This window comes from Carcharodon carcharias, chromosome 7, assembly GCF_017639515.1.
Source record: "Carcharodon carcharias isolate sCarCar2 chromosome 7, sCarCar2.pri, whole genome shotgun sequence".
NCBI classification, from domain to species: domain Eukaryota; kingdom Metazoa; phylum Chordata; class Chondrichthyes; order Lamniformes; family Lamnidae; genus Carcharodon; species Carcharodon carcharias.
This window is the reverse complement of record NC_054473.1, coordinates 31944876-31951557: the sequence shown is the minus strand read 5'-3', so window position 1 is coordinate 31951557 and position 6682 is coordinate 31944876. Positions and strand designations below refer to the sequence as shown.

At 44.2% G+C, this 6682-nt stretch overlaps 1 long non-coding RNA gene across 1 annotated transcript; it reads left to right on the top strand.

Moving 5' to 3' along the window:
• The first annotated feature begins 4853 nt into the window (after window positions 1-4853).
• Window positions 4854-5749, top strand: LOC121280507. The gene is made up of 2 exons (XR_005943624.1): window positions 4854-5202; window positions 5293-5749. It is a non-coding gene; the product is annotated as an uncharacterized LOC121280507 (long non-coding RNA).
• Window positions 5750-6682: the final 933 nt, after the last annotated feature.

Genomic DNA, 6682 nt, shown 5'->3' with positions numbered 1-6682 from the left:
CCTGGTGTTTGACAAGGTGTTTACTAAAACCCGCTTTCGCAGCCATATCTCCTTTCTCAGTGACTGTCTCCGTCTCCAACTTACCCCACGTGGATTTCAACTGAAATTCCACCCCTCATGATTCGAACCCACCCAGGATTACAGGTATGTCCGGGACGTAAAACGTTTCTCGGACTGCTGTTCCCATCACATTCTGAGATCCACACTCAGTGCCATGCGCCGCCATATGAACACACTCGACCTCTCCCTCCAGCAGCACCGCCGTACCCTTTTTCAAAGCTGCGCGTGCCCCCAGTTTCATTTTATTCTTCGTCTCATCCGACGCCTCAACAAAAAACTTTTTCTCTTTCTCTCAAGTGCTAAGGAACGCAAGCTCCAACAACTCATCGACACCAACATCCATCTAGGACCCTCCACCCCTGCCTGTCCCTCCGTCCCCACCCTTTCTTCCAATCCCAACCCCAGCCATGTATTCACTATACCCCCTGACCTTCCCCTCTCCGATGCTGAGTGCTTAGCAAAGGACTTAGTTTCATACCCTTACACCCTCATCTCAATGAATTTCAGGCTCGGCACGATGCTGAACTCTTCTTCCGCCGTCTTCACCTCCGTGCTCACTTCTTCAGGCCGGAGTCCTCTCCCCATTCAACAGATCCTTTCACCCACCTCCAATATTCTCCCTCCACCTGGACCCCTCCCTCTGGATTCTTACCTTCTCTTGATCTTTTCATTGAGAACTGTCGGCGCGACATTAGTCGTCTCAATTTCTCTGCTCCTCTCACCCATTCTAATCTCTCTCTCTCTGAACTTACTGCACTCCGTTCTCTCAGGTCCAACCCTGACATTGTCATCAAACCCGCTGACAAGGCTGGTGCTGTTGTTATCTGGCACACTGACCTCTACCTCGTGGAGGCTGAGTGTCAACTCGCAGACACTTCCTCCTACCTCTCCCTGGACCATGACCCCACCACTGAACATCAAGCCATTGTTTCCAGGACTGTCACTGACCTCATCTCCTCTGGGATCTTCCTCCCACAGCTTCCAACCTGATAGTCGCCCAACCTCGGACAACCCGCTTCTACCTCCTACCCAAAATCCACAAACAGAACTGTCCCAGTAGACCGATCGTGTCAGCTTGCTCCTGCCCCACGGAATTCATTTCTCGTTATCTTGACTCCCTTCTCTCTCCCCTTGTCCAGTCCCTTCCCACCTACATCCATGATTCCTCTGACACCTTACGTCACATCAACAATTTCCAGTTCCCTGGCCCTAACCGCTTCCTCTTCACCATGGACGTCCAATCCCTCTACACCTCCATCCCCCCCCAGGATGGTCTGAGGGCCCTTAGCTTCTTCCTCGAACAGAGGCCTGAAAAATCCCCATCCACCACTACTCTCCTCCGTCTGGCTGAACTTGTTCTCACACTGAACAATTTCTCCTTCAACTCCTCTCATTTCCTCCAAATAAAAGGTGTGGCTATGGGTACCCGCATGGGCCCCAGCTATGCCTGTCTCTTTATGGGGTATGTGGAACATTTCTTGTTCCAGTCCTACTCCGGCCCCCTTCCATAACTCTTTCTCCCGTACATCGATGATTACTTCGGTGCTGCTTCATGCTCTCGTCGGGACTTGGAAAAATTTATTAATTTTGCTTCCAATCTCCACCCCTCCATCATTTTCACGTGGTCCATCTCTGACACTTCCCTTCCCTTCCTTGACCTCTCACCAATCTCTGGTGATAGATTGCCCACCAATATCCATTACAAGCCTACCGACTCCCATAGCTACCTCATCTACAGCTCCTCACACTCCGCTTCCTGTAAGGACTCTATCCCATTCTCTCAATTCCCTCACCTCCGTCGCATCTGTTCCGATGATGCTACCTTCAAAAACAGTTCCTCTGACATGTCCTCCTTCTTCCTTAATCGAGGTTTTCCACCCACGGTCGTTGACAGGGCCCTCAACCGTGTCCGGTCCATCTCCCGCGCATCCACCCTCACGCCTTCTCCTCCCTCCCAGAAACATGATAAGGTCCCCCTTGTCCTCACTTATCACCCCAGCAGCCGCCGCATTCAAAGGATCATCCTCCGCCATTTCTGCCAACTCCAGCATTGATGCCACCACCAAACACATCTTCCCTTCACTCCCCCTGTCGGCATTCTGTAGGGATCGTTCCCTCCGGGACACGCTGGTCCACTCCTCCATCACCCTCTACTCCTCAACCCCCACCTATGGCACCTCCCCATGCCCAGGCAAAAGATGTAACACCTGCCCCTTCACTTCCTCTCTCCTCACTGTCCAAGGGCCCAAACACTCCTTTCAAGTGAAGCAGCATTTCACTTGCATTTTCCCCAACTTAGTCTACTGTATTCGTTGCTCCCAATGCAGTCTCTTCTACATTGGAGAGACCAAACGTAAACTGGGCAACCGCTTTGCAGAACACCTGCGGTGTGTCCGCAAGAATGACCCAAACCTCCCTGTCGCTTGCCATTTTAACACGCCACCCTGCTCTCTTGCCGGCATTGTTCCAGTGAAGCCCAACGCAAAGTGGAGGAACAGCACCTCATCTTGGGACTAGGCACTTTACAGCCTTCCGGACTGAATATTGAATTCAACAACTTTAGGTCTTGAGCTCCCTCCTCCATCCCCACCCCCTTTCTGTTTCTTCCCCCTCCCTTTTGTTTTTTTCCGATAATTTATATAGATTTTTCTTTTCCCACTGATTTCCATTATTTTTAAATCTTTTATGCTCCCCCCACCCCCACTAGAGCTATACCTTGAGTGCCCTACCATCCATTCTTAATTAGCACATTCGTTTAGATAATATCACCAATTTCAATACCTCTGTGTTCTTTTGTTCTTTTGTCTGTGACATCTTTTGATGATCTGCTCCTATCCTAACACCCCCCCCCCCCAACTTAAGCCAGTTTATAACCTTATATAGATGCTGCCAGACCTGCTGACTTTTTCCAGGTAATTCTGTTTTTGTTGTTGAATGTACAGGTGGTCAGTGAAGTTGAAACAATTAGTAGCAATTACAATTGCATTGTATACATTGTTTTAACTTGAAAGAAACCTTACATCTTTTTTTTTGCTCGGAAATCTGTTGTTTAGGCACGTCGTGTAATGGTGCAATGGTCATCGATAAATTAAAATCAACCAGAAAACACTGAAAAAAAATAACCAGGGCATATCAAGGATGGGACATTTTATGCTATCCCGGCCACAATATAATCCATGAATCAGGGTGGGTTTTAAGTGTCATTTGGCAACATAGCTGTAACATAAAATAAGAAACAGGGAAAGTCTATTGTAGAACAGATTTTAATGTCAAAATTATACGAACAGCCAAGATAAGGATCCCTATGTGTGTTTGGAGTGTTGTTGCTTTCTGTTTGCAGTTTAATTTCAAGCAACAACCTATGGTTAGAAGAGAATGAATATGTACAATTCGAGGCATTCCAATGGACAACTGTTGAAAATGATTTACCACCAACACGCAGCCCTTTCAGCTCCCTTAGCCAGCGGCAGTGGGAATAGAGCTATGAAACTATTTGTTTCATAGGTTCGTCATAATGAAGCAGGTTTCCGTTTTTATATTCTTTATGTGCCAAACCAGATTCTGTGATGAGAACACTTCGCAATATAATGACAATAACTTGCATAACTATCAATTGACCAAAACGGGCATGTAGCGAGAACATTTTATTGAATACTTCTTCCGGGACAATTTCCATGAAATCCCGTTGGACAATTGAACGGATCTGTGGTTTTATCCTTCAACCATCAGCACTTTTCCAATATTTGACATATCTCTCGAGTGAGTGTTTAAAAATGCTCTTCGTCAGTGTTTCCGTTTGAGCTCCTAGAACTTATGCCTTCCGTCTATTGTTTTGACAACAGGCCCGACTAAAAGAGCATCCGGTATAGAAGGAAAACACCGAGACTGCAGAAGAAAAATCCAAACGAGAGCGACGTAGAACAGCAGAAGGGACGAGCAACGTGTGTCATTCGATTGGATTAGATTTGGTGCTGGAGTTGCTGGCAGGAAGGATGTGTGATACCCCCAACAGGAGGTGTTCTGCTTAATTAGTTTCTGGCATCACAACAACAGTTGGACTAATTAAGCTCCAAAAATAATTTCCACTTCATTTGGCGATAACTTCAAGAATGTCACATTGTACCTCGATGTATTTTAAGGTAGAGGACTTGGAAAGTAATTTGAGAAACTTTGTTTATCTCACATGCCATAACATCCCTTTCTGCCACACAAAACCCCCGCAGTGCAGATCTGTTTAGGACATACAATGAAACCTAAATGGATAACACAAGTGCAAGGGAGGACGGTTTGAAAATGTTGAATGAAATATGAGTTTTAAAGTCGATTTATAATAACTAATAATGGCACTGATTTAATATAGTGTGACTTATTGCTAGAGAAACAGCAGAGATAGTTCTGGAAACGCTTCCCACACAGCAATGGAAATATTGGTATAATACAGAATGTATTTTGCAGCTTCCCTATGTAGAGTTCTGTTCCCCGCTGGGTTTGGGATGGTTCTGTATTGGATGATAACAGAAGGAATGTTCCGTACAACATTGTAATTGCACATTTATGTAAAGATGCCAGAACTGCAGTTCATCACCATAAACCATTTCCCTTACTCCACTATCCATCTGGGTAGGGAAAGCCACACAACATGTGCTGCTTTTGATGTGCTTTTTTAAACATGTATGAAAATTGTAAGCCGCCCCACCTTTCTCCCCAGCGGTGGGAACCGTGCGTCATCATCTGATTGTTGCGCCTCACCCAAAGTCAGCAACCTGCTGGACAGAGTGTGGATCGGATATTACTCAGAGCTTTGTTATACAGGCTTCAAACCCAGTCAGGATTTCAGCTTACCGCTACACCAAAAGCAAATTGCGGCCTGCACAATACATTTTTAAGGTCACATGCGTAGAATGCACCTGGCACCAAATGCAGAAACATCAAGCAAACTGGACTGCATTCGCGTTGTCTGCAACGTCCGCAGCAAATCAATGTGTTGGGTGACTTTTGTTGGATGTGGTTTTGGTCGATTGGGAAAGTTCACATCATGACTGGAGATTGCATTTTGGTTGACTTGGAAAGCATTATGGTCCCAATATTTAGTATGGATAAAGAATTTCGGTGATGGGAGAGGTGATTTCCAAAGCCTAGAAAGTAAGTTACATGTGCTCTTTTCTAATTTAATTCCCCTTTCCGGATTGTAATTTCTATTGTACCTGTCTGGTTTGTTTTATTCTTTCCTAGATGGCAAAGGGGTGGAAGAACACAAAAAGAGGGCAACTCATGGCAGTCCACACCTTTTCGCGATTGGTTAAAAGCCAATACTAGAGGAACCCTCCAGCAGATTGCTCCTGGTTCTTCTTGCTAAGAAATGCTGAACAGTTGGAGTTCAAAGAGGCAGGCTAAAACGGGGCAAGGGAGGAAATGAGATTTCTGGTGGAATTTATGTGCCTCTGATCATTCATCAATATTTTTTAAATGTTGCATACAAAATGTATTGGTACTCATATTTGGTTCATATAAGGCAAATTAGTATTCAGGAATCAGTGAAGTCAGCAAAACACAAAAAGAGTGCATTCAAAGACGATACATCGCCAACACTGTGAACAGTAACACCAAATTTTAAAACTGGCCTATTGCCTTTTTAAAGTTCTGGTTAAATGTGTTTATTTTTCTATTTTCAATAAACATAATACCAAATGATTTGTTGGTACATTTATATTGCAGCTTCTGGTCTCAGCATATAGTCTGGATGTCAACCTAACCCACCCAGCAAGAATGGAGCAGTCAAAATGGGGAAATTCATTGTATTCCCAGTGTCTGTCCGGAACTGACTCCAGCCTTGATTTTAATCCCTCTTGTCAATGAGAATGGTGCATGGGAAGGGATGAGATAAGGCCAAGTGCAATTATTGGCCATTCCCACCTGGCTTCACTGATTTTGAAGTCAGAGGAGGATCTGCTGAAGGTGAGCAAGGGCCTAAAATCAATTTCAAAGTTGCAACCCAATGATGTTATCAGTCCTGAGACATAATTTTCATGACAACTCAGAGACAGGCAGAGGCAGACATGATGTCAGGCTTGTGAGGCAAACCAGGCGGGAGTTACTGGCAGCCCAAAAAGAGCCAAATTAATTTTTAAAAGATTACTTTTCTGCAAAATATTTGTAGGCTAGGGGGAACTGGCATACTCCCTCCAAGATTTTTTTTCTCCCAAGAATATTCTTTATTCAGAAAATTTGTAAAAGTACATCACAAAATATTCCAACTTGAAAATTACAGGAAGTGCAATAAAATTCAACTGGTCTCCATATAGTTCTGCTCTTAGATACCTCGATATAATTGTAATACTATTGATATTTGCAATATACATTCCATGTCAGACATACAGCTTGAGAGCAAAAAAATTTCAAATAGAAAATTACAGAAAGTGCAATGGAATTCAACTTTTCTCTATACAGAATGTTTCTCTCTGATGTGCCTCCATACAATTTCAATTCTCTTGATATTTGCAATGTACATTCAATGTCAGGCATACAGCTCAAGGGGTTCTGCAGTTTCCAGCCCCTCTGCAAGTTTTTAAAAAATATATATACTTTATAAAATATCTGGAAGAACATTACAAAACATTTCTAA